We start from the raw sequence: 7,137 nt of genomic DNA on the forward strand, positions 1-7,137 counted from the left end.
TATTGAAATTTGTATGTCATGTAATAATGAAGTTACAGTTTTGTAAATTTAAACGCATTATAACTTTAAATGTAATAGCAAACAAACAGTTAAAATTATAATCAAGTACTTCACATGTGCTTCAGTATGTTAGTCAACACATCAAAGCAAGTGTGCTTCTTTAAAGTTCATTGAAACATGACCTAAATCATTTTCAATTCATAATATTCTTTGAGTCTCTATAGAAATAGTGACTGCTTTGTGGAAAAGTATTAATGTTGCACATAATGTAGCATAAAACATCATATTAATGCAGCTCTAAAAACTGTAAAACATTCAATTGATTCGTGTCAATCCTGTCATAGAGACAGAAAAGCTAAAGTGTTTGCAATTAAATACCTTATTCAGCATTTAAACAAGTGACACAAGTGCTCCGTTTAAAAGCTTTCTGTCATAAAGCCACACATGGATATTGTCATCTGCTATTTACAAATGTCATGCCTTCACATTATTAAACGAGGAAAACATTTTACAGCGAATATTATCAGCAACAGACAAAATGAAATAAACAACCGTAAAGAATTAGCCTACCTGATGATGCTAATTTCAGAAGACTCGTCCTGTTATAAATCTAACTAAAGATACAAAATATCCATAACAACTAAAATATCAACCACAACGTTTGAAATTGTATAGCCTATTATTTAAATTCTTGCCAAGCATTTCGGTGCTACTTTGTGCTACTTTATACGTGTAAGCGATAAAAACGTTAAAAAGTCAAAATAGACAAAAGTTACAAAACTCACTTAGAAATTAGTAGTTTATAACGTGGAGCGTATTTCTGTAAGATATGATTTTAATAGTACCTCAGACAAAACAGAATACGGTCCTGAAGTCCCGTGACAGCCTACAGGTGAAGCGGGTCCGCGTGAGGAAACATCACTGTAGCGCGCGCTCTTCACGCGATTCTTAAAAAAGCGCGCGGGCGACAGCCTCCCTCCAGAGAGCACGCGCCTCTCTTCACGCGCTCCTCTGTGATTATCTATCTATCTATCTATCTATCTATCTATCTATCTATCTATCCATCTCATCATTTAGATGAATGTGTCATTAATTTGAACTGTGTAATGTTTGGATGGCTGTTCTCTGGAGTGGCGGAATCCCTCAGAGATCTGACCCTGGATGAAACAGACCGTGGGAAGGACATCGCATCCCATGTTAGAGTTTGAAACAATCAACAAGTTCTGTTTACAGAGTTAGATAAAAAAAAAAAAAAAAAAGATGTCAGGATGATAAATTTACTGTCCATGCAGAGGAGCATCGGCCCATAAAAATATCCTTATTATAATTACTTTTTTTTTCCATTGTCACGAGACATTTGTAAATGATACTGGATTTCCAATGAACCTTGACAGGCAAAGTTCACGTCTCTTTGTTTTAAGCTTTACTTGATTCGATTATGGCTAATCAAATAAATGAGATTTGATGCCAAACTCAGATACCGACTGTAGTCTCTCAGGGTTTTGGACTTTATGGATATGTATGAGCACTTGAGAAGCTAGAATGTTTTGGGCCACATATCAAAATTTAGGATCAAAAGCCAACATTATTTTATTCTGTAGTCTCTGCCACTTTCTGGAACGCGAAATTACTGCGGAACGAGAAAGGGCCAAAATGACTAATTAGATCTAATTAGAATATTACTATGATGAAGGCTCGACTCATGAATATTAATCAGAGTGCGGACACCAGGACTTTATTCATTCTATCATTCATTATATCATTATATCGAAACCCTCTTTGGATTCAGAAAGCCTGTTTTTAAAAGGGTTTTAAAGGGGAATTATATTGTAGTGCAGCTGGTGTGTCAAAAGAACTGAATGGGTTTGGTGGTGTATTACTGTAGGCTCCAGCTAACGCCACTAGGTGGCAGTGTTTACTGACGCTCAGCTGAAGAATCCCTTGTCAAAACAAGCAAATTCTGATCTCAATTCTGATATCCTTTTTTATCATTTCAACATGTTCAGTGTGGATCAGTTAAGATATGACTCTCAAGTCTTTTAAATGCAGGAGATGTTAATGTTTTTTCTGTCACATACACTCGTTTAAAAGTCTATGAGATTTTTTAAAAATGTTTTTGAAAGGCTTTATTTATTTAATCAAAAGCACAGTATAAATTGTGAAATATTACTATCTAAAATATCTGTTTTCTATGTGAATATGTAGTAAACTGAAATTTGCATCATTACTCCAGTCTTCAGTGTCACACGATCCTCCAGAAATCATTCTAATATGCTGATTTGATGCTCAAGAAACATTTACGATTATTATCAATGTTGTAAACAGCTGCTTCAGATTTGTGTGGAAACCGTGATAAATTTCATTTTTCAGGATTCTTTGATGAATAGAAAGCTCAAAAGAAAATAGAGATGTTTTGTAATATTATAAATGTGTTTACTGACACATTTGATCAATTTAATGCATCCTTAATGAATAAAAGCATTTCAATCATGTCAACTCTCGGAATGAATTTAACCAACATTTATTAATAAGCATGGAATGGAAATAGGCTTGGTCTTGGCAGACTAGATGCTCTACGCTGCTGCTGCTGAAGTGAGGATACATCTAAAATGCACATGAATTGAATTCAGGCTGCTGCAAAGAAACATAGGGAGAACCCCTGAGCAGATCTTGGCAGGTGGTGCTGGGGAAGGTGGAGGGCTAACGAAATCCCACGGCACACTGCACGCTGGCCCGTGTGGTCTGATCCAACAGACAAGCTACTGTAGCTCAAATTACTGCCATCCATGTGGATGTTACTTTTACACGTACCACCTACCTAAGCGTTGTTGCAGACCATGTACACTCTTTCATAGAAACAGTATTCCCTGGTGGCTGTGGCCTCTTTCAGCAGGATAATGCACCCTGCCATAAAGCAAAAATGGTTCAGGAATGGTTTGAGGAGCACAACAACAAGTTTGAGGTGTTGGCTTAGCCTCAAAATTCCCCAATCGAGCATCTGTGGGATGTGCTGAACAAACAAGTCTGATCCATGGAGCCCCCACCTCGCAACTTACAGGACTTAAAGGATCTTGTGCTAACATCTTGGTGCCAGATACAGGCGTGGACAAAATTGAGTGGGATGAACTGAAGAGAAGAAGCACCAACATGGAGCTGGGAATCTGAAGGATCTGGAGAGATTCTGCATGAAGGAATGGTCTCTGATCTCTTGTCAGGTGTTCTCCAAACTCATCAGGCATTATAGGTGAAGACTCAGAGCTGTTATCTTGGCAAAAGGAGGTTGCAAAAAGTATTGAATAAAAGGGTGCCAATAATTGTGGCCAACGTGTTTTGGAGAAAAACATTTATTTCATAATGTGATTTTCCCCCCACTTTCAATTCTTTTGCTCCAATGAAAGGTTAGATTTTAGCTAATTTTATGAATTAAAGATCAAAAGGATAAACAATGCAGATTTATTTTTACAGTCATCTTTGATCATATTTATCAAGGGTACCAACAATTTTGTCCACGTCTATATATATATATATGTATATATATATATACAGTAATGCGACAATCCGACAGCCCATGACGTTACTCTAGTGTGACCGTGAGTATAAAAGGAGCACCTGGAGTACACGTTAACAGCATTTTGTCTGAAAGTGACCTGGCCGAGTAAACCGAAGCATGGCAGCGAGATGCAATGCCTCGTTCCCCTTCTCAGGGAACCATGGTTAAATGCATAATCTGAGACGTTCTCTTTCGAATGGGAACTCGCACTGCATCAAAGACACTTTGGGGAACAAAATACCCACTCCTCCATGCTGAGGGAATAACCGCCTAAATGGGGATGACACGCACAAGAAGTCTAAACGGAAAAAAATACAGTATCAAGGCTGCTAAGAGGGCAAACACTCGATGAACCATCCAATGGATGGACAGATACCAAGATGGCCTAGAGAGGGCAAACACTTGATATTCTAGTCTAAAGGGAGTCTAGACGAGTTTGTTTTCTTTTTAAACAAAAACGAACTCACTGCCAGAGCTAAATGAAAGAAGGCCTCAGCCAACTCCATTTTACAGACAGATCACCAAGGTGGCCACAAGGGAGCGGAATACCTAAATGAGACCATAAGTGTAATAAAAGGATTTTATTAATAAAAGGATAGACAAGAGTAACTAACAACTACTGAATGGATAATGTGCAAAAAGATTGATAAAAGCAAGTGAATGAGTTGGATGTTACTATGGCAGTTACAAGTTAATCTTATGGAAAGTTAAACTGTAGTTTCTCTAGAAGAAGGTAAACCTTATTCTGAATTCAACAAATAAACCAAGAGATTATTTGTTATTAACCGCTATGCAAAATCTAATGCAAATTAGATAATCATATACTGACAGTATACACTGATGCCAAGGTCTCTGGAAAGAGGTTTGGTAAGTGATATTTACGTCTGCCTGGTCGTGCTGAATCCGAGGGTGATGTCTTGCACTTGTTGAGCTGGGAAGCGTTGCAGTGGGAAGAAAGGAGTTGGAATCCGTTTCACAGGCTTGAACACAAAGAACTTGAACGTTGAATTCCTGAAGCACAGAGAAGGTCCTTTTCCTGGAACACGCAGAAGAAGAAGCCTTGAAGTTGAAGGTTCTGATGTCTGTGCAGATGATCCTTATTCTCTGGAACATGCAGACGGAAGGATCTTTAGATTCTGAAGTCAGTGCAGATCCGGGCAGTCTGGAACACGCAGATCTGGAGGATCTCTGATGAGAGGATTTTGGAGTTGATGCAGAAGATATTTTGAAAATGGGGGCGTTGTCTCCGTTGCAGTTTGACTCCCCAAATTCACTTCTTGCAGAACTTTCTTGTTTCTCTCTTTAAAGCTTCAGAGTCTTGAGAGAGCAACTTAACAACTTTATATAGTTGGACTTAGCTTTGCACACCTTGGGACCATAACCTTGAACCAGGACTGGAACAGGAACTGTAGCCTGGAACCAGAATGGGAAAACTGCAGCAACCCAGAAACTGGAACAACTATCTGTCTCAGAGACAAGCCTTTTAATCTCTAATGAAATGCATTTGCATTTCATTAGAGCCTTTCAGATCCAGTGTTTTGATTGGTTGATGCTGTCAGAGGTGACCACTGGATGGCTCCTCTCTCCTCTCAGGTTCATTTGCATAGCTTAAAGTTCATGTTTGGAACAATGTCTTTAAGGTTTTTCCTATACATAATTCACTTTCCAAACCAATTTCAGATTAACCTAGGCATTGTGCTGAAAACATATCATTGGGTTATGTTGAACTACCTATGCATTCATGTATACCTTAATAGGTAAGTTTGTATATATTGCATGTACACAAACAGCACTCATTAAGTATATACAGTTCAGATAACAGCAATGGAGAAGATTTGCTCCATTTTTTTTTTTCCATTGTGTGTCCATTTTTATATAGAAAATACATCTTTTGTGGCTTCAAGCCACATGGCAAAACTTGTCTAGTGAGTGGAGTCAGTTCACACCTCAGGCCTTAGGACTGAGGGACTGGGGTGAACAATGGGAAAAATGGTGATAGGATTAGTCTGCTCAATGACATGCTCAATGACATGCTTTCCGCTTCCTCGGAAAATCTAATTGCTGTGTCATGTGAGCCATAACCTCCAACAGCTCACTGTATGCAGGGCAGGCAGGCTGCAAGGGCTCCATAAGAATGTCTTCGCCCTGCGCAGCCACATCCTGCTCTTACTGGCTTAAGGTCAGAAGAGAGCTATCCGCCAGATCAGATGATTCTAATGAAAGAACGTCCTCATCTAGCTCAGCACTCGCACCAGCGGCAGAGGAATAAGAAAGAGATGTACCTCATTCAAATTCCTCCACCAGCTCAACCTAAAAGAGCCCCAGGATCTCAATCTCTGCTGTGCCTCAGCTGCAGCAGGTCCTGTTCCCCTGTGGACCGACGCCTGTTCCGATTCCCTCGAGAAAAGGGCCAGGCACGAACCAAGCTTTTTCATAGAAAAGCACCCAGAGAGCAGATGATCCTCACTAAGACAAATTACGCACATATCATGTGTATCGTCTGGTTCCAGATAGCACAGACACGGGGGAACACACTTACTAAAGTGCTTGTCAGAGGAGGATGCCATGGTAACAAATGCCTAAACACACTTCAAACAAGGGTCACCTGAAGACAAAAAAGCTGATGACGTGTACTCCAGGTGCTCCTTTTATATTCACGGTAGCACTAGAGTGACGTCACGGGCTGTCGCAGGCCAACGTCATTGTCGCGTTTCTATTCTTACTTCAGACATCGCCACATCAAGGCATTCCCCAAAGTATCTTTGACGCAGTGCGAGTTCCCATTCGAAAGGGAACAGTAACTTTATTAAATTTATACTTGGTTTTAATAAATAGAACATTACAAGTGTAAAAATACAAAATAGAATTGCATTTGGTCTCTCTTTTTTATGTAATGTTTATTTAACCAGGAAAATTAAGTGCAACAGGGACATAAATTTATATTTGATATAAAAAAAAATGAGGACTTTGCCTCCTCATTTTAAAACACCATTGATCTGAGTGAAATACAACTTCAGCTTTATCAAAAGCATCTGTTGAATATCCCAGAAAATAATTTTGACTCGTCCCTTGGTATGTGAAAACAAAGGATCATTTTTAAGTACAGCAGTATAGCACCCCATCATTTGCTTGCCAGATTTGTCTTAGGCTGTGTCCAAAACCTTAAAATGCTATATCAGATTTATATTAGCCTATGGGCCTGTTTACACCTGGTCACATGCGTTTTCTCTGATGGGATAGAGATCAGAACGTGAAAAGACCAGATGTAAATGGCCTCCAAAACGCATTCGAGACAGATATAAATCCGATCACTCAAACCACTTCAGGAGGAGGTCTGTGACGCATTCCAGACGAAACTGAACAAGTATAAATGCATCTGGTTGTTGAAACCACATATGCAAATTTTACTCCACCCAAAAATGCTAAATAATAAACATAATAAGCTTGTTATAAATCACACAGTTCTGACTTTATAACTTGCAATTGCGATTCTGAGAAAAAAAGTCAGAATTGTGAGATGCAAACTTGCAATTACGAGAAAAAATGTCAGAATTGTTTGATAAAAAGTCGCAATTACCTTTTTTATT

At 39.0% G+C, this 7,137-nt stretch overlaps 1 protein-coding gene across 1 annotated transcript in view; it reads right to left on the bottom strand.

Moving 5' to 3' along the window:
• Positions 1–1,282, bottom strand: part of LOC127507566 (anoctamin-1) — a 42,893-nt gene extending 41,611 nt beyond the window's left edge. The window contains exon 1 of the mRNA XM_051884764.1: positions 846–1,282. The gene's annotated coding sequence lies outside the window, so the exon portion shown is untranslated. The remainder of the gene's footprint in view (positions 1–845) is intronic.
• Positions 1,283–7,137: the final 5,855 nt, after the last annotated feature.

Source organism: Ctenopharyngodon idella, chromosome 24 (genome assembly GCF_019924925.1).
Source record: "Ctenopharyngodon idella isolate HZGC_01 chromosome 24, HZGC01, whole genome shotgun sequence".
NCBI lineage: Eukaryota > Metazoa > Chordata > Actinopteri > Cypriniformes > Xenocyprididae > Ctenopharyngodon > Ctenopharyngodon idella.